This window comes from Dermacentor andersoni, chromosome 1 (assembly GCF_023375885.2).
Source record: "Dermacentor andersoni chromosome 1, qqDerAnde1_hic_scaffold, whole genome shotgun sequence".
In the NCBI taxonomy this organism is placed as follows: domain Eukaryota; kingdom Metazoa; phylum Arthropoda; class Arachnida; order Ixodida; family Ixodidae; genus Dermacentor; species Dermacentor andersoni.
In genome coordinates, this window is record NC_092814.1 from 174543225 (window position 1) to 174564723 (window position 21499).

General features: G+C 46.4%; 1 protein-coding gene across 1 annotated transcript in view; it reads right to left on the reverse strand.

Moving 5' to 3' along the window:
- Positions 1 to 9799, reverse strand: part of LOC126547418 (uncharacterized) — a 112409-nt gene extending 102610 nt beyond the window's left edge. The window contains exon 1 of the mRNA XM_072288135.1: positions 9687 to 9799. The gene's annotated coding sequence lies outside the window, so the exon portion shown is untranslated. The remainder of the gene's footprint in view (positions 1 to 9686) is intronic.
- Positions 9800 to 21499: the final 11700 nt, after the last annotated feature.

Here is a 21499-nt window from a genome sequence, read left to right on the forward strand (position 1 = left end):
TGAAAACAAAAATAAAATAAAAAACAGCATCGCGATAGTTTTCCTAATACCAGTGTTTTCAAGCACTGTTTCAAAACCCAGAGCGCGCAAATTCAAAGGCCTACAGCGTTTTCTAGTGGGTGAACAGCACCATCTCAACGCGGTCACCGGGCATGGCGCGAGCCCTCGCGACAGCGCATTGTGCGCAGTTCACCGAGTGCTCCCGTTCGCCCCCTAGAAACGTTCATTAGTTTGCGCCATGAAATCTCCCAGTCGGCTATGCTTACCTTATGTGATACCGACTGACAAGCATCTTTCAGTGCTCCGTGTCTCTTTACGCGTGCGTCGTCCAGGGACACCAAAAAACGCAATGCGAGAACGTTTTGGCCGCGTTTGCATAAAGCGCGCTTCGTTTCCCACAAGCAGCACACGGAGCAGTTAACTTCGGAAAGAAAAGAAAAAAAAAGAGGCTATACGCGCACCGTAAACACGACAATGACCTGACAGTGTCTGCAGAATGTGGCCACTGATCTTGACAATGGGTTCAGCGCGGGTGACGCGCGCGGCCAGCTGTGCGCTGACAAGACGTCGCTCCGCAGCCGCGCTCCGTCTCCATCGCGCACTGCTCGAAGCGGGGCGCCTTAATAGCCGCCCACTTGGCTGGCGTTCAAATGCGAAAGGGGAACCTAGGCTGATAATAGCGCCGCGTCGCTAACAGTTCGTAAATCATCTTTATTCCCCAAACAATGCATGCTTAATGCAGTCTTCGGCACTTCGGTGCATAGGGCACCGGGAGCTGTGAGGGAAAGCGTGGAGTTTACAGTTAAGAGGCAAGCGCGCCGCCGCGGTCGCTGTAACCTCTGGCATTGTTCGGCAGCGCCTGGGCTCAGCTGTGCGTTCGTCGGACGGCATCCTTCGCTCCGTTCTCGGTGGGTTCCCACGGAGGCTGTCGGGTGCGTCGTCTGGACGCGGCCGCTCGATGAACACATCTACCGGCCGTGGCTCTAAAGTCAACATTTGCGACAGTGCCCTAGGGGTGATGCGCACGGCATTAATAGCTTCCACTCTCTCGGGGAAGTGTGTGTCGGGGCTTTTGCCCGTGGGCCCGGTAAGTATGCTTGCATTCGGAGGAGCATTTCAAAGAAACATTTAGAAAATGCGCGCGAATACTGCTACAAATTAATGGCATCCTTACTTTCGGTCGACGTTCACCTTCGTAGCCGTAAGGCATGTTGTTCGACGAAAAAACAAAAAACTGCAACGATAAATGCGCGTGAATTATCTGCTCTGTGACACAAACGTGCATCTCGTTTAGAGTTCGTTCATCTCCACTTTTTAGTTACGTGGCTTTCCCGAGACGGTCGTAACGCGAGTAGACGTGCCTTTTAGTTTACATTATATAAACAGTGAATCTTAATAAAACATCCCCAAAAACTTTATTCGCTGCAACATATAGTACTAATAAAGAGGATATCATGTAGTGCATAGTCATTTTAAAACTTTTCTTATGAGTTTTCTTATGATAAACCTTCGTGCGCATCCTTTAGGAACACCGGCAAAATGGAGAAAGCTTCGTGGGTGGGCAAATGGGACTTGCGACAAATAGCAGAGAAGTGCGAGTATCACCGAGTGTGATGTGCGATATCGAAACCGATATAGCGTCACCGCCGTTAGCTGATGACAGTAGTAAACCTCGTCTCTCATACAGATTGCTACCTACGGTCACGACAAGTCTTACTTCGAAGCGTTAATTGTGCATAGCAAATGTTTCTGAAGGAGCTCAGGCTTCTTTATCGTCCCGTGTGCCAAAACCGATCAGCGTGACTCCGAGGTCACCATCAACGAAATTTCTTTGAATTATACATATATGTAACGAAAATTATCTCACGATAGGCTATAACCGGGCTGATCTTATACCTTATGCTTACTCGTATATATTTCGGACGCGATTACCAGTACACGGAAAAGTAAACAAGGCGAGGCTATTACGCTCCCAACCTATGGTGCCAGTTCACACTATCGCCAAAGTACCGCGTCATACCGTCCGTCCCTCCTGGACCTACTTCGGGAGTCGAGGCTTCACTTTCATCTCTGACTAGTCTCGCCATTTCCTCCTACGTTGACCGCATGGCGAATAGACGCAATGCAATTCAAATCGCGCATAAGAACTCTGATGGATTCAAATTAGACGGATGTTTACAGAAGCGAATGCTATTGGAATGCCAGTAAAACGAATTTTATTTCGCAAGCTTGAGCCCCAAGGAAAGTGACTGAAGGTATTACTTGCCTTTCTATAGCGATGAATAATGAAAAGAACTTGCCCTGATAAGGAACGAGCAACTTTCACTGCCCTCGTGTCCGCGGCTGCGCAAATTCCGCCGAAAAGTTTCTGTCAACTCTGGCTGACCTCGTTTCCTCTGACAAGCGATATGAATATTTATGACTTCTTCGACCATGCAGAGACACAGAGATATGGATGAAATTAGGAAAGCCAGGAAGGTCAACCCAATGTTGAGTCCGGTTTGCCAGCCTGCATTGGGGGAGGAGACGCACACAGCACAATCGGGCAAAAATGCGCGTTGGACTTTCGGAGTCACTTCTTAAAGTCGGTTCGTCTGAGGAAACACAGCAGCGCCTTGAACGATTTCTAGTGCAGTTGTCACTGTTTATCAAGAGGTCAAACCATCGCATCTGTACACGTCTTGAACTTTATCTGTACACTGTCAGCTACCTCAACCTTTGTTATTCATTCTTTAGTTTTGCTATGCACATGTTTCTGCATATTTAACGGCATCACGTGAGTGCGCACAAGCAATGAGTCAGTGCAATATCGCTGGAGCGCGCTCAGCATCACTTCGCGCGGTTTCACACACCACGAAACTAAGTTCCACACTCTTAAAAATAAAGTTAGCAAATAGCTAGTAAATGTATGCGTTTACTAGCTTACTATGCCTTTGGCTACCTTACTAGTTCTGTACTAGCAAGAAGTAACACTACCCCAAGTGGTGCTGTTACAAGACAGAAAGGCTTCATAGTAGTTTTCAGCAAATAACTATTAAGCCACTCCTATGTCGTCTGGCATATATTATGCTGTGATTGTGAATCTTATGCAAAATTTAGATAAACTGTAGTTTCGTCCATTTTGTTTGATTAACAGTGATGTGCGACGTCAGAGCATACATATATGCAGACAGTAGGCCACCGAAATTCGGCCACAAAACTTTAATAATTTATCAAAATACATCGGTGCTCACAAGTGCAACATGTGACCCCCTAAATAAGGCTTTAAGTATTCTTGAAATTGCGCTTCAAGTCACAGCTGCCAATTCTAAGGAAATTTCCCTAGATCTAGGAATTTTCAGGCTTGTTTAGGGAAATAAAGAATTTTTTTTTTTCAAATCTAGGTCAATTCAGCGCTAGGACATTGAAACGACTAAAATTGTGACGTGACGGCGTCTTTTTATTTCAGTCACCTCAAACTGCCCTCACATTAGCATGTTAAGTATGGCTTGATCGTAGAGCAGCGCAGTGAACACATCTCGCCAATAAAACGACAGGGTGTGGATGCCCTGGGTCCTTTAACGAAGTGCTGCTAGTACGATTTTGCCGTTCTTAACTATAGCAGTGCTGAGGATGTCTGTGCACTCAACATGCACCTAGCACGACAATGTGGTCATGATGCTGAATAGCCGATTATGCACACCTGTTCTAAAATTTACCTGAAAACGCCAATAGGCAGAGCAACTTTGGACAGAGTCCCAGCGTTCATGTGTTTGGGCGAGTTTGGCGTTTTAGGAAAGATAAAAATTAGTCGCGTATTTTAGTGATTCGGTTCAAGCGCGTTAATATGGCGGTGTTAGGTCGTACACAACATGCAAAAGAAAAAAATAACATTTATAACTTTTACATTGCCGTCGTGCCGTGGCGCACCTCTGCGACGCTCTTACATTGGTAAGGAAAGTGGGGTGCCAATATTACAATTTAAACAAGGTCACGTGTGGTGTTGGCACGTCGCTCTAGGTGCAAATAGGTTTTGGACAACAACAACGTACACACGTGCTGACGTCTTTTTCTGTGGATATGGCTTCAACTAAGAGGCCGAGTGGTTAGAACAACCTGCACTGCGACATCATTTCAGGCGGAGTCCGGTGACTTCATTATTTGAATACTTTAAAACGAGCATAGAAATCAATTTATGCTATAAAATTGGCAGTCATTTGCATGACACAAACGAACATTAAACATTACAGAAATCAATTACTGAACAACCACATTTTGCACAAACCTAGGGAAAATGTAGAGAAAGTTTTCACCCGAGTTAGGGCAAAACCGGCTTCGGAGGCTGGCAGCACTGCTCAGAGTGCGTGTCGCGTAGCACCTTTGTCGTTGTTCGGTTTGTGTGTGTCCTTGTTTATTGTTGCTTGATGGCTTATGTAGTACTTTGTTACCCGGAGTCATTGCGCCATAATGTCGTTGGTAGACATTACGTGTACCAATAAGTGATGCTTAATGAATATAACAAAGGGATGTGGGTCTCATGTAATTTTTCATCTTGGTTTGCTTTTAGAATACCATCGACATAATATGACAATTCAAGCGGCACTTGTAAATCGAATAGGCTCCACTACATTGTTGGTAATTATATTTCAGTTGCGTTAGTAACTGCAGTACCGAGTTAGTGAACATCACGATCAACGATTGCTAACATCGATTTAGTACTTACAACGACCATTTTACTAAGAGTGTGAGTCTGAGTTAGTGATTTTTACTAGCTTCAGCATGTATTGAATAGTACCAACTGTCACTTTACTACTTTCACTTACTAAGAAGGTAGTGCGTGTTGTGACAATTTAGTAACGTGTTAAGTTAATATTTAGTTACTGGATATGACGGCCTTTTTTTTTTTCTTCCCCCTCTGCTGAGGGTTGTTCCGCGAAACAGAACCACGCGATGTCACTTAAGCACTTACTTCTTTTTGCTGTCTTCCTGGAACAACGCCAACACATGACTGGTAACGTCCACACGGTACCTTCATTGCGCAACAAAGTTATTAATATTAATTTATGGGGTTTAACGTCTCTAACCTAATCGTGGGCTATAAAGGACGCCACAATGGAGGTCTAAGTTAGTCCCACCTGGGGTTCGCTAGCGTTCTCGCTATTATCAGCCTACAAGGCCATCTTTGCCATTCGCATCACCGTTAGAATGCGCCCGCGGCGACCGTCGATCTAACCGAAGATCTAATAAAATTCTCACTCACACGGAAAATGCCGTATTCGCTATGCGACAGAGCAGTAGAGCGGCAAGTTGGGTTAGCTTGTGGAAGTCCATCTTGCAATAAGGGGGTTACTGCGCTGTGAACGCACGGACAACAGAAGTAGAAGTGGACATGACTGCGCGCCTCCTGTCCACTTCTACTTCTGTTGTCCGTGTGTTTATAGCGCAGTAACCCCCTTATTGCAATATCGCTATGCGATCTCGACTGATCGCTGTACAGCGAAATTATCCACATGCAGACCTTGTAATATGCGTGTGGTTGTGGAATTTTAATAGTGACCTTGTATTATGCGTGTGGTTGCGGATTTTTAATAGTGACGCGCGAGTGAGGCACTTTGCCGCCATAAAAGAAACTTGTAAGTTGAAACAGACTTGGTTCCTTTCGTGCAACTTGCCTAGCAATGTTGCTTGTGCTGACTCATACATTACGCGCACGCGCAAACTCCACTCCACGATAAAGCGCTTAGCACTTAATATTAATAGTAGGGTCCCGTTGCAGTCTTTGGGACCCTCGTTTGGGTACTATCTCTAACCCATTCAGTGCACTTAAAGAATAATAAAAAGAAAGGAAGAAAGAATAATCAAACGACAGTCGTAATGTTTGCGCAAAGTGGGCTCTTAAATGTGCTCGAAAGTGAAATATAGTTCTCGCTGTCACTTGTACATACTTTGAATTTCACTGTGCGCACTTAAGTCGGCAAGAGTAGTGACCACGTCCATTTTTTTGTCGTTATCTTTTTCTTTTTTCAAAAAAGAAACTGTAGATGAATGCGTTTTGACTTTCTGCGTAAATTTTATCACCTGTGCTGTGCAATGTGCCTGTTTTAATTTTCACTGCGACAATGCGTGACTACTTTTATTTACGTTGTATTTTATTGTTTTTGTACTTATCTTTCAACCGGCCTATGAATGCGATCTATTGCTTAGTCAAGAAAAATGGAGTAGCCGCCGGCAACGCCTGTGATCTATATTCAATGAAAAAGCACGGCGGACGAGTGTGCGTGCATGGGTTTGGCGTGCGCACCACGCTGTCTTGCTTCATCAGCAAGAGAAGATTCGAAAATTGCCACCATATCGCCGGCGATACTGAATTTTATTGAGTGAAAGTGAAGTGTACGGTAATAACGGCATTCGAACTATTGTAAAAGTGTCAATAAACGCGATGCTCTAAACTCGGAATTGGCACGCATCTATCGAATTCCTTCTTCGTTAACGGCAACTGACCAGAATTTCTGCTACAGCAGCCCCTGGAACACGAAATGCAGATTGTGCGCCAATTGTCCAAAGGGGAACTAACCCCAGGAACTCTCGATCTTGAGACCGATGCTCTACTTACTAAGCTAAGTGCTTTAGTTTTCCTATTTCTTTCCCGAATATTGCACTGATGACAATTAACAATAAATTTAATCTTACATGCTTCTAGGCCACTTTCCTAAATAGAAGCCCGCTGGACGCAGATAAGCATGGTAGAACTATACACATAAGTCACTCTACTCAATCGTGTTAGACGTGTACTTGGCTCCATTGTTTACTTTATAAGGAATTAAACAAACAAGGAATAAATGGACGTTGACGTGCTTTCCCCGACTGTCAGGAAGACGTGTTGTTCTACAAGATTAGGCAGAAAGCACTGATAAAGGATCTGCCGCTAGGTGCCTGCAGATTAGCTCTTGGGCCGTGAATGATGACGAGGGTGGGCACTTCAAAATCAAGTGAAATACATAGAAGAGATAAGGGAAAGACAGCGGGGTTGACCAGGCTGAGCCTGGTTGGCTGCCCGGCGCTGGGCAAGGGAGAAAGGGCACTGAAATATGAGAAGGAGGAGAGAAATTCACAGTATGCTCGCACACCCACGCAATGACTCGTTCACCGTTCAGTTCGTCACAAGCGACCACATAGGCTTCAGCTGCATCTCGAGAAACACAGCAGCGTTCTTGTGGCTTTGCACATCGTGGTCGCACGAGGCCTGGCAAAGTCCTCTTCTCTTCTCTGAGAAGCCGGTCCCCTCATTCGCCCAAAGCTGCCCGAACTTCAAAACCAAAGTGTTGCTACAGCTCTGCAGGCTAAGGCACGAGCTCAACGGCGCCAGCGCATGTTCGGAAGAGTTACAGGAGGCAGACACGACGACAAAGTGAGAGTCGAAGGTAGGTTGGTCGCTGGACAAATGAGTTGCGAAAAATGAGGTAATTATGAACGGTAATGAAATTATAATAAAATAAAAGTAAGGCGATGCAGGTGGTTACGTATACTTTATCACATTGAGAGAGATGGCGATACGCATCATCAAGATATGGTGGGGATATAAGCTGGGTGCGCAAGGTATTTTGAGGATGTCACAACAACCATTCCGTGTTCGTATGCTTCCGGATACGGGAGAAATGATCACTTTCTTTCTCCGTCTCTAGTATGTATGGTGCTTGTTGAAGGTCATGGAATATTCGAGCACTTATCATGTTGAACGATGAGATGCATTGCATGTCACTGCATAAACATTTTTGCTTAGGATCCTTGAAGCAGATTAACTGCATTAGCTATCGACTATCCGTACACCTCTCAATAGAGTTGTGACTTTGTTTTTCACCCGCGGGAAAAAGCGCATGCTCTAAATATTACATGCTGCCCATTAAATTTAACCAACCTGACACTTAATATGGTTAACCTCTCTGTCTTTCAACTCTTGTTTTCTCTCTCTGCTCATTAGATCAGCTGCATAGTTCCTACTTCTACAGGGCACCAAAACGCGCAATATTCGCACACACTTCCCAAATATTAAAAAAAAAGGAAAAAATAATAATTAAAAACATATACTAAATTTCTTTTATTAATGAGCTGGGAAACTTGCTACAGTCTTTTGGGCAGCATATCATACTAGATAAATAGATTTTCTGGCGACGAAGCCTTTAATATGTCACAATTAATAAAGACGTAGAAACTTGGTTGCTATTCTTTTAACAATATCACTAGTATACTGCGTTATTCTTTCATGGCTGTAGTGATTTGTGTTCAAGGTCAATAAACGGCATTCGACGCACATTTTACAAGATGCAAGTGTTCGCTTCGTACACATGCAATTCAGACGGCTGAGTATTGCAGAAAACAAACGCTGTAATTTTATTCAAATTTAAAAGCCAATTCTCAGTTACGACAAAAAGTGTAAGCACTATTAAATCTTGTAAGTTTATAGACAGAGAAGGCATAGATATTGACCGAAAAATGACCATGGTTGACTACATTGGCCTGAAGGAAGAGGGCAAGGGAATGAGCATTATTCGCAAGCATGGCTCAGTAATCTAAGCATGGGTGAGGGTCAGTCGTAAGACTAATAAAATAATTAAGTATTTAATTAAAATAGAGAGAGAGAGAGAGAGAGAGAGAGAGAGAGAGAGAGAGAGAGAGAGAGAGAGAGAGAGAGAGGAAGAAAGGACGCAGCGAATGCGTGCACGCTTACACAAACAACGGGGCGCAGTCAGAGCCATTCGCACAGCCCAGTCGTCATCAAGCACAAAACTGCTTTCATTACCTTGTGGGCCGATGAGCGGTGTGGACGGTGTTTAGATTTAAAGCACTGAAAACTGGATATTACGCTTCATGAAGCGCAGAGACTATGAAGTATTCAAAACACTGCTTCCGGAAGAACTTTACAGCATTCCATCACACTTGTACCAGCACAATGAATTTGTGCAGAACAGCCTCTCTATCGAAGCCACAAAACGCATCAAGCACTGAACCATCTCTGTCAAATAGCTTGTATTACATCTTCACATGTTTAGCACGACGAGGTATGTCAATAGTATGCCTCTCCAGGCTCCGGCTTCCTGTCGTTCTATTGCTTTAATCAATCAATCAATTAAACAAACAAGCAAGCAAATAAAGCGCATACTTTTGACCATCTAAACTCAGTGCCGCTTGAAACTAACTGAGGCCATCAGGTTGGTGTGGTTGTTTTGGCTATTTAACACGTGCCATGCGTGAGAAGACAATTTGCTCGTTGTTTATCTCGTCGCTGACATTAGGTCGTACTCAGGCGATTCTCAAACACCTTAAAGCACACATGTGAATGGTGCACAAACATTTTGGCTGTTGATGGACCAAGCGTCACAATGACGGCACGCGGCACAATACTTCCCGCCCCTTCCTTCTTGCAGTCAACCGACGAATTTCTTTTCTGTTCCCTGCAACGCTTTCGTTAACTTTCTGGAATGACAGCCAGAGCAAACGAGACGAAATTGGCAGTATGCGCCAACTCCCGGGCTTGTGTCCGCCAACGACCCAAGCACGGGAGTTCGCTAAAGCCGAGCAACGGTTTTATATTCACTGCGCGAGCTCACCGCTCGGCCGATGCGTGCCTATTTCGCTCTGCCTGCCTGAGCACAAATTTAATCGTTCCGCCAGCCTCAAGGCGGAATATGCTCGTCGTAGCCAACACTCACCTGGACGAATGGTGCGGCGCGCGAAGTCGCGGCTCCGATCTGCGGCTTTGGCGAAGGCGAGAGGGGAACGACAGTCCGGAGCGCGCGCCCGGGCCGTGCGAGCGCGTCGCGTCTACCAGCCGGTCTGAGGCGCGGCGCGCCGCAAGAGCAGCGCACGCGGTGCCCGATCACGCTGGGCCCCGCCGACAGAGGAGAGGGGAGCCCGCCCCCCTCTCAACGCACACTGTCGCCCGCTCTCTCGTCGGAGGAGCGCTCACAACAAAGGCAGGGAGGCAATGATTTCGGGGACTCGGGAGAGTTGGCCAAGGGTGGAGTCCCGATCAAAAAGCCGGCCGACGTCGACGGACAACTTGTGGACACGAAGCGAGAGGACAGCAGCCGCCAGGGCAGGTAGGGAGGCTGTGTGCTTGATCAAGTGCTTCTACGGCGGCAGTGGCCTTATAAATGAGCAGGGGGACTACTTCCTTTTCTCACGAATGAAAACAGGAAAAAGAAGTTCTCATTGCGAGGTGCTAAGTTCTACATCGTTTGCTAAATAAATAAACAAATAAATAAGAGAGAGAGAGAGAGAAAGAATGGATGAATTAATTGTACACTTATGCAGCAAAAAGTTGCTTGGTTTCCTGCATGAGTAGCTAGCACATTTAACACAAACAAACGACGACCTACAAAAACTGTCCGCGATATTTAATCGCTGTTGGAAGAAACTAAGGAAACAAACAAGAAGAAATGCATTGAATGCCGCGTATGCGGTGATATCCTCCGGAGAAACACATAACGCTCTCTTTATCGACTGATTCGACTCACCCATGGCACTTTTAATGCCTTCCTCGAAGGTTGTAATCTTCTCAATTCTTGCTCGATATACGCTGTGCCTGTCGGTGCTAAAAAGTTCTTCTTGAAGGGCATCAACTCGCAGCCTACCGCTAAGTTTAACGTGGCGACAAGGCTCGCACAAGTACAAACACTTGTGCTTCCGTTCGTGTTATCTAAGAAATGTTTAAAAATGTTTGCAACGGATATAGTGCGTACAATATTTATTCGCCCTTAGTTTTTCCTACTTCACACAGAGAATGACACTATGTGACAGATATGCCATGTAAATAAGTACTGTTGCTCTCCGCTGCAGTTATATGGCTATCGACAGACCTTGGAGACGTTAGGGAGTGGCGGAAGGTTCTCCGTGGATCCGTTGGTGTAAATGAGCATAAAGGACCAAAGTAGCAGAAGAGCGAATGGTACTAATGAGGCCCTTTTCATGATTGCAAGTTCGCTTTAGCGAAACGAAGAGAGAGAGAAAAAAAAAAGGAGCAGTCACCCCGCCAACCAACGCGGCATTTCATTTACTCGACCACAAGGGCTCACCAAGACGTTAAAAACGGCCCACACTATCAGAGAAAGTGCCCAAATCTAAGAAGCGAAAAAGATATTCGACAAGCGAAAAAGAAAAAAGTCATACGAGGAAAGGAAGAAAGAGCAAGGAAGCTGGAAATGCAGGAGACAACGAGAACTGGCAGAGAAAAAGCAAAGAGAGGGAGACAATAGGGAAGTCAGAGGCGTGTGGCAGGCAGCACGCGGGGAGAGGAGGACCCCGGCCCCGGCCACAGCTCGGGGCGCAAGCTCCACTCGTCGTTTGGGGGAGAGGAAAGGAGGGGGCCCTGCCAATTTGCTCCACGCCGCCTCCTCCCCTCCCTCTCTGGGGCGGAGGAGGGTGCCGGGCAGTACGCGTCCGTTCTGCCCCCGTTTCCCACGCTTTCCCGCGCCCGGCTAGGGGGCCGTACGTTCTCGCTCGCCAGCTCCTTCTCTCTCCGTCGCATCGGGAAAGGGAGCAAAGAAAGCTGCACGCGTGGCTCAGCGGCGGGACAACCGCCGCGGGGCAGCACGCAAAGTAATTTCTGGAACGGTGTCAATTGCATTCGCCGTCCGTGTTGCCAGCCTGGTAATCGCTTTGTTACCGCCCGAGACCCGTCTTCAGGGACCGTCGCTTGTTATCTTCATTGCGGCCTCTCTGCCGCCGCTGTTTTGCGGCGGGAATAAGGAAAGGAAGGAAAATGAGGATCTGTCCTGGGGGCGAGGAATTGTCACGGGGGAGTGTGCTCCAGGTCGGTGACGTGGATTGAACGTGCGGCTGGGGCACGTCAGCTGTCGCCGTGCCTTACGCGATGCGTCCTGGCGAGTGGCGGTGGGAAAGAGATAAGTTGTGTTTCACGCCTTGTATATTCAACGCACAGCTTTCATGCTGCTCCCTTCGGATGGGGCTTCATCGGCAGAAACTGCAGGATCACTTTTATTAGATGATCTGCTAACCCAAAAATTTGGATCTGTAAAACTAAAAAAATATCTATATAAAAGGCAAAAATCCTTGTCCGACGCAATCACACATACATTAATGTGATTGCATATACCTCAGTGCTACAAAAAACTATCCTGGTTCTAGTTGGAAAGAAACAAAAAAGCGATAAGCTTGGATTACGGCCAGAAGCATCTGACAAGTAGCTTTGGGAGCTTTCGAAAACTTTCATAGAACAGCTGGAAAAAACTAAAACAAACCAACAAAGACAAATAGCATTATTGATGCTATTTGCACTCACATGCGCTCACGTAACGTGTCGGCAGCGCTTTCGTAATCCCTGTTTGATATCTCTTCATTGCCTTAGGAGCGGCTAACCTTCATGAGGTATTTCTTCAGCCTCCGCCAGGGTTGCTGACCGGGCGACGTTTTATCGTACAAATCGAACTTTGGACTTTTTCTTCCTAGTAAGGCTCGCATAAAATCTTCCTTGAAGTACGCTGAAAGAGTACTGGGACTGGGGAAGGCCTGCTCATTGGACATCCCTGAGCAAAACGTCTTATCGTTCCCTGGCCACTTACTTGCTCAACATCATCTGTAGGCATTGCGAGGAGTCACTTTGCAACGGTGTTATGCCGGTATATCTGAAACTATTCGATGGTGTGTATAGCTCCTGCTTTACTACGGGCACACTTCACTTTACAGCAGTCGCTCACCGGGTTGGTGTCTTGGCGAACGAAAAGCCACGTTGGTCAGAGCAGACCCGTATAGGATATGTGACCCGTTTCCCTGCTGCGGTAGAGAAACAAAGGTTGCCTCGAAATAGCTCACTGAACTGTGGATGGGTAGCGGGGCAGATGCAAACGTATAAGGGCATCGCGCGCAGTCACTGACTTAGGCTCTCGGAAGTTGCTTTTGTCTACACACACCGCGGCCGCGCTGCTCATTGCTTGAGGAAACTTAAATGGTTGTCGCAAATATCGTGTTGGTACCTGCTGTTCTCTATGCCTGTTGCACTTGTTCGGTCACGATGTTGTTCAAAGAAGCAAACTTAAGCGTCGAAATAGCCTCCTGTAGTCCCTTGGAGACGACCTCTGGAAAAAAAATATGAATGCTGTTTCATCTCGCATTGACATCGCTTCTTGCCTTTTTTGGCCAGAGGGCTGGATCGGGAACTGGCGGTGTCGAATGCGGGACACTACAATACTAAATAAAGTTACTGAAAATAAATTTGTAAGTACTAGTAACGGTATTGAGCGTAGTCTAAAAATTTTATTCTAATTCATAGAAGTGCTTTATTTAAATCATTTATCATTTTAATTAATTGAACTGGCTTCCCGGCATAACGCCCAAAAAAGGAGCCAAATAAATATTTTAGGATTATAATTTTGCTTTTACCGCCAAGTCGATGCGAATATATCGATTTCAAATGATATGGCTTCGTATACTCAAAGGTAAAACTGACGCCAACTAAGAGCATAAAAAGAAAAGAAAACAAAACGTTTCGGCTCCCATACGAGGGCCTTGTTCACAATGAAAGCAAACTAAAGAGGCAGTCGATTAATGTACGCGTGAATAGATGTTGCAAAGAGTGCGCATAAACGGAAGAATGCTGCTGTCATTGCGGTTCAACGCGGGATCAGTGGTCTGGATAAGTAACGACTCGAGATGCAACCGCCAGGTTCGATTACTTTCAGTAACTACTCCATGCGCCCCACCCAAGTCAATATCATGTCCTTTTGACACGGAATGCACGGCAAAAGCGTTAGAAGACACTTTTTTGTTTTTTAACGTCATGGCAGGGTGCTTTGATGTGCCTTAGAAAATTACCCGTCTCGCCGATGTAGCTGTGATTGCAGTCTACACAAGAAATGTTATATACACAACACCTGGCTACTTTTCTTTCAGAAGCTTGTCTTTCCCACTTACAAGCACGTTTATAAGTTTTTTCGCCGGCAAATGTGCAACGTGTACATCAAAAGAACGAATTACGTGGGCTAAGGCCTCGCTAGTACCGGGAGCATATGTTATCGCAGCAGGCTTACGAGGAACAGACGTGGCGGAGGAAGCATAGGCGGCCAAGATAGGTGACGCTGCGCTGAAGCCACAAATGAAACCGGATAGTCGTTACGTGAAAGTTCAAGATGAATGGCTTCCAGATCTTCTTCTAAGTCTTTGAGAAAGTTTGTTGCGCAGTTTGTTGCGAACGTTGTATGAACGATGCGGCGACGGAACGTTTGTCGCTAGCAGGATGATTTGACTTGAAGTTCGAGTAGCGTCCCACGTGCGTAGGTTTCCAGAACAGATTGAAACGAATTCCCGTCCCTTCACGCTGCACCATATCATCGAGAAAAGGAAAGCGACGATCTTTTTCCAATTCAAACGTAAAATTTGGGGCATGTTCTGTTAAGTTTCAAAGCGACGAAATATCACCCAGGGCATCCTTCTTTATCACACAGAAGCAGTCGTCCACATATCTAAGAAAAATTCTCGCTTGCGGCACGAAAGTCGCTAGAGCCCGGCGTTCAACTGATTTCATCGTTAGGTTAGCAGCGGTGACCGAAAGGGAGGTAGCCATCAGCATTCCTTCAAGTTGCTTGTAGACGCAGCCTTGGAAAACGATATAAGTATTTTCCAAGCAGAACCAGCAGAATTGCAAAAGTTTGCGCAGTTCCACAACCTCGAACAGCGTCCTCTCAGACAGCGAAGCGTCACCTTGGAGGGCAGCAGAACACACGTGAACAGTGAGGTCGATCGCTACACAAGTAAATAGGGACGTCATGTCGAACGACACCATAGTGTCGTCATCGTCGAGCCTAAGATCGCGTACTTTTTCGATGAAGTCGCCCGAGTTACGCACATGCGTTGAGCTGCAGCCCACAAGTGGTAATAGGACGCGGTGAAAGTACTTGGAAATGCTGTGAAGCGTAGACCGTCTGTAATCCCCGATTGACCACATTGGTACAGCAGACTTCTGTATTTTGAGTAGCCCATAGAGAGCAAGAGTGGAGCCATTGTGGCAAAGGAGTCTGTAGTATGCAAGTGCTTATGCCTCGGAGGAACGAAACGAAACACATGCGTGAGTAACTTTTGCAAGTCTTTCTGTACTTTGCCGGTTGGGTCCTTGTCAAGACGAGAGTAGATGATCTCGTCCCACAGCAAGGACAGCACCCTGTCGACGTAATCATTGCGATTCAAAAACACTCTGGCGTTGCCTTTATCGGTTTGCAAGATGACGAGATCATTGTTTCCTCGAAGGCTTTGGATCGCCTTGCGCTGTTTTGGGGTCAGAGGGGACACAAATTGTCTGGGACGTAATTTCGACACCACACTCACGGCTCGCGTCCGGGCTTCGTCGCGGTGAGGAGGCTCTACCTGGGCCACAGCATTTTCCACTGCGCAGACCAATCGTTTAACGTCCGATGTTGGTCCTAGATTGAAGTTTAAGCCAAGGTTAAGAATGGACAGCTCAGAAGCACTTGGACTGTAAGAAGAAAGGCCGTGCACAGTGGCAGTATAGGAACTCTCCTGGCCGACGTCGTGTGTGAAAGACGAAGGCACCCGCCGTGGTTGCTTAGTGGCTATGGTGTGGGCTGCTAAGCACGAGGTCGCGGGATCGAATCCCGGCCACGGCGGCCGCATTTCGATGGGGGCGAAGTGCGAAAACACCCGTGTACTTAGATTTAGGTTCACGTTAAAGAACACCAGGTGGTCCAAATCTCCGGAGTCCCCCACTACGGCGTGCCTCATAATCAGAAAGTGGTTTTGGCACGTAAAACCCCATAATTATTATTATTAAAGACGAAGGCGCTCCAGTTTGTACTTGTGGGTAGCTTCCCCTCGGTACAACTATCGTACAGCCTGGAAGTTCGCGTGAAGCAGAGTGCAGGCACATTCGTCAAGGTACCGGAAGTCCAAATGACGATAAGAGAAGAAGGCTTCGTTTTCGAGTCCTCTTCTGTTTTCTCTGTAGTCAAGTATCTTGACTTGAAGAAGCAATCGTTCAGCCTTGGCAACAACATTTAAGCCGAAACACGACATAATAATAATATTTGGGGTTTTACGTGCCAAAACCACTTTCTGATTATGAGGCACGCCGTAGTGGAGGACTCCGGGAATTTTGACCACCTGGGGTTCTTTAACGTGCACCTAAATCTAAGCACACGGGTGTTTTCGCATTTCGCCCCCATCGAAATGCGGCCGCCGTGGCCGGGATTCGATCCCGCGACCTCGTGCTCAGCAGCCCAACACCATAGCCACTGAGCACGAAACACGACAGGGCGGGTTGGCCGAAATGAAGGGAACGAGGAATGAAGCCATTGGACTTGCAGGACAAGAACGAGGAGCTCTAGCTGGCGTTGTGACTACGGATTGCATGACCGGGGCTGACCAAGACGACGATGAGCTAAGAAATAGGCTTTACATTATACAGCTGTTTACATGGTGCAGTTTCGCACGCGAAAAAGTGGCGAAAGCTCTCTGGACGAGCGCGCTCGACTACTGACGTGGTGACCGGGGCCGGTCCATCAGAGCCTCCCTTACACCGCACGCGATGGTTGCGATTCGTTGGCGCTGCCTCGGACGAGGTGGCTTGATGTTGAAACTACATTGAAGCCGACTACTCGGAAGAAGTACCATTGCGCAAAGTTTCGTGGAGAAGCCCCGCTTTCAGGCGGAGGCGCAACGGAGGCATTCCAGAGGAAAACGACCAGCACGCGGGCCGGCCGCCATCGGAAGAACCACGTACGCCAGCTGCACGTCGTAGTTTGGGCACCGGAGAGTCAATCGCTAGAATTCCGCTTTCTCACTTAAATGCAACAAATTTCATTCAAATCGGTTCAGCGACTGTCTAGTCAAAGCATCTCTGCGCTTTAATTTGAATAGGGAAATCGGAGTTCGCGAAATGTTGTTTGAATGTTGGCTTAAATGGTAATGGAAGTCGGGAGCAATTCTGTTCTGAAGGCGATCGACGGTGGTAATGCTGCATCCTCGTACATTCTGGCAGGTAATCTTCTTGAAGCTAAGACTTCATCGAAAATGTGCTTTACGACAGTGCTTAACTTCATTTAGCCCACAATTTCTTGCTTTACACTGTTTTCGGTATGGCGCAATACAACAAGAACTGTTGATAGTTCATGAGAGTTGTAGAGAAATTAGTTGTGATAAGGTGATAAGTTTCCCTCACACGTTCTTTGTCATTGTCCCCGATACAGCGCACACAGGCAGTCACTCGCGACCGCGCTGGCGCGTCTTGACGACCGGCCGTTTTCGGAGCAGACAGTCGTCACACCACAAGACATTAAAGGCACTCTTGAAATTTTTACGTTCTAGTGGCCTGTTGGAGGGACTGTAATTCTCATGGACGTTCAGGACCTCCCCTACGTTTTCTTTCGTTCCTTTGCTGTTTCTCTCCAGTGTTCTTTCCGTATTTCATTTCCCCTAACCCAGTGCAGGGTAGCAAACCGGAATCTTATCCGGTTAATCTCTCCACCTTTCCCATCCTATTTATCTCTGTCTATATCACTGCGAATGTTTAACGCGTAAGATATATGCAAAAAAAAGAAAGAAAAACGTTGCAAGGCTACCACGCGGTCTAAGTGTACAAAAAGAAAAAGATTACAAGAAGCAGTAATATGATTCAGTATTTACGAAGCCATGTCAAATCGTACAATATCCATGTATACTTTCCACAACGCCGGTGGTTGAATGACTGCTTCAGAGCCAACATTTCATCCACCATTCTCAGCAAGAAAGTGTATATATGTGCCGATCAGATACGGTACTGATTAGTACGTGCTGTGGGCGCAATTTCCATCTGTGAGCCCATTAGACGGTAATACATGCTGCTTTTTGTTTACATCAGGCCGCAGACATGGGGAAGCTAACGTTAACTACTGCTCTGTCAACGTTAACGATCGCGTTAACGATTACTTGTAGTTCTATAGGCTGCAACACAAAGCATCAACCGATGTGCGACAGTACAGCATGGTGCACGTTGTTATTTACGGCCGACTAGAAAGAGTTCCCTGAATCGACAACCTTGTAGAACAGATTCGCTCCTCTCCTTGCTTTTAATTCTGGACCCCCTGTGGTTGCTTAGTGGCTGTGGTGGTGGGCTTAGTGCTAAGGCCGCCACCAATCCCGGCCATGGCGGCCGCATTTCGATGGGTACTCAATGCGAAAACACCCGTGTACTTAGATTTAGGTGCACGTTAAAGAACTCCAGATGGCCCCAATTATTCAGGAGTCCCTCACTAAGGCGTGCCTAATAATCAGACCGTGGATGTTGCGCGATAAACCCCATAATATTTTTTTTTTAGTTTGGCTGCAGCATGTTACCATTGGTACAGAAGGAGGCTATATCCGCCACGTGCCCGCGCTCTCGATTTAAAGATGGTGGCAGAAACCTTCATAGATTGCCAGTATCGGTGATAGCTTATATGACCCTGTTTTTTATCTCCATGCTACCCACTGATTCAGAGCAATACTTTTCCACGCAGTTTTATTAGACAAAACTCTCCCGGTATCGGATGAGCGACAACATTAAGGAAATTTCTATGCAATAAGCGCTTCTTGGGCCCAGCGATAACTGGATAACAGTAATAATACGGTGAGATCACTTTTTATACGGTGACGCTTTTTTAGACACATCTAATCGTTAAAATTATCGGACTGCTTGCTGTATCGCTGCATTTCTTGCTTTGCTTTTGGTTTGGAGAATGTTGGTGCGTGGGTGTACGCGTGTGTGTGAGTTTTCCTATATATATGTGTTTAAACGCAATAAACTTTTAGTCGTGAGTCTGCGCTCGTGTTTGTCTATTCTTCGTCCGTGTTTTTTAGTGCGCGCAGCGTGTAATAGTTGTGAAGCTGAAATCACAGCCACGATTTTGTAGCGATGCCTTCTGCGGTGCCCTCCCTTTTCGCGCTTTTCGCGCTTCGTCAGAGATCAGGGTAATGCTCACACCCACGTTATCAACGGTATCAGCCGGCGACGAACGGTGGATGATAAGATGGCACAGAATCGAGTGGAAAGCATCGATACAAAATCGCGGCCCTGGGCCAATATAATGTAGCGATGCCTGCTGCTAGATTACGTGCCACTCTTATCATCCACCATTCGCGACCGACCAATGTGATAACGCGGGCGGTGCGTCACTCTGACCACTGACGAAGTGAGAAAATAAATAGCACAGCAGAAGCCATCTTTACGAAAACGCGGCCATGGTTTCTGATCATCATCATCATCATCATCATCAGCCTGGTTACGCCCACTGCAGGGCAAAGGCCTCTCCCATACTTCTCCAACTGCCCCGGTCATGTGCTAATTGTGGCCATGTTGACCCTCCAAACTTCCTAATCTCATCTGCCCACCTAACTTTCTGTCGCCCCCTGCTACGCTTCCCTTCCCTCGGAATCCAGTCCGTAACCCTTAATGACCATCGGTTATCTTCCCTCCTCATTACATGTCCTGCCCATGCCCATTTCTTTTTCTTGATTTCAACTAAGATGTCATTAACGCTCGTTTGTTCCCTCACCCAATCTGCTCTTTTCTTATCCCTTAATGTTACACCTATCATTCTTCTTTCCATAGCCCGTTGCGTCGTCCTCAATTTAAGTAGAACCCTTTTCGTAAGCCTCCAGGTTTCTGCCCCGTACGTGAGTACTGGTAAGACACAGCTGTTATAAACTTTTCTCTTGAGGGATAATGGCAACCTGCTGTTCATGATCTGAGAATGCCTGCCAAACGCACCCCAGCCCATTCTTATTCTTCTGATTATTTCACTCTCATGATCCGGATCAGCAGTCACTACCTGTCCTAAGTAGATGTATTCCCTTACCACTTCCAGTGCCTCGCTACCTATCGTAAACTGCTGTTCCCTTCCGAGACTGTTAAACATTACTTTAGTTTTCTGCAGATTAATTTTTAGTCCCACCCTTCTGCTCTGCCTCTCCAGGTCAGTGAGCATGCATTGCAGTTGGTCCCCTGAGTTACTAAGCAAGGCAATATCATCAGCGAAGCGCAAGTTACTAAGGTATTCTCCATTTACTCTTATCCCCAATTCTTCCCAATCCAGGTCTCTGAATACCTCCTGTAAACATGCTGTGAATAGCATTGGAGAGATCGTATCTCCCTGCCTGACGCCTTTCTTTATAGGGATTTTGTTGCTTTCTTTATGGAGGACTACAGTGGCTGTGGAGCCGCTATAGATATCTTTCAGTATTTTTACGTACGGCTCGTCTACACCCTGATTCCGCAATGCCTCCATGACTGCTGAGGTTTCGACTGAATCAAACGCTTTCTCATAATCAATGAAAGCTACATATAGTGGTTGGTTATATTCCGCACATTTCTCTATCACCTGATTGATAGTGTGAATATGATCTATTGTTGAGTAGCCTTTACGGAATCCTGCCTGGTCCTTTGGTTGACGGAAGTCTAAGGTGTTCCTGATTCTATTTGCGATTACCTTAGTAAATACTTTGTAGGCAACGGACAGTAAGCTGATCGGTCTATAATTTTTCAAGTCTTTGGCGTCCCCTTTCTTATGGATTAGGATTATGTTAGCGTTCTTCCAAGATTCCGGTACGCTCGAGGTCATGAGGCATTGTGTATACAGGGTGGCCAGTTTTTCTAGAACAATCTGCCCACCGTCCTTCAACAAATCTGCTGTTACCTGATCCTCCCCAGCTGCCTTCCCCCTTTGCATAGCTCCCAAGGCTTTCCTTACTTCTTCCGGCATTACTTGTGGGATTTCGAATTCCTCTAGACTATTCTCTCTGCTATTATCATCGTGGGTTCCACTCGTACTGTATAAATCTCTATAGAACTCCTCAGCCACCTGAACTATCTCATCCATATTAGTAATGATATTGCCGGCTTTGTCTCTTAACGCATACATCTGATTCTTGCCAATTCCTAGTTTCTTCTTCTCTGCTTTTAGGCTTCCTCCGTTCCTGAGAGCTTGTTCAATTCTATCCATATTATACTTCCTTATGTCAGCTGTCTTACGCTTGTTGATTAACTTCGAAAGTTCTGCCAGTTCTATTCTGGCTGTAGGGTTAGAGGCTTTCATACATTGGCGTTTCTTGATCAGATCTTTCGTCTCCTGCGACAGCTTACTGGTATCCTGTCTAACAGAGTTACCGCCGACTTCTATTGCACATTCCTTAATGATGCTGATCGGCTAGACCTATATTATACTACGCAAGTAAAGGAACAAGCTTATGGACGAATATTCTTTAAAAGATTTTTCAAATATATTCTGATAATCTGAGTATGGTCAGCTCGATCAAATTTCACCTCCTCCAGTGCACTACACCTCCAGGCTTGGAGTGGCACCTCACGCCGGCAAAAGATGCCGAGAGCGAGGGGGGCTATACTAATCCAGGTACAACCAAATTAGGAAGGCCCACTAAGCTTCAACAAAGAGACTCCCGCAACAGAACAGGAATTGGCCTCCCTGGTGCACTATGCGGCCACTACCTCCCTCATGATTCCTACAATTAACCCATGGCCCTCAGT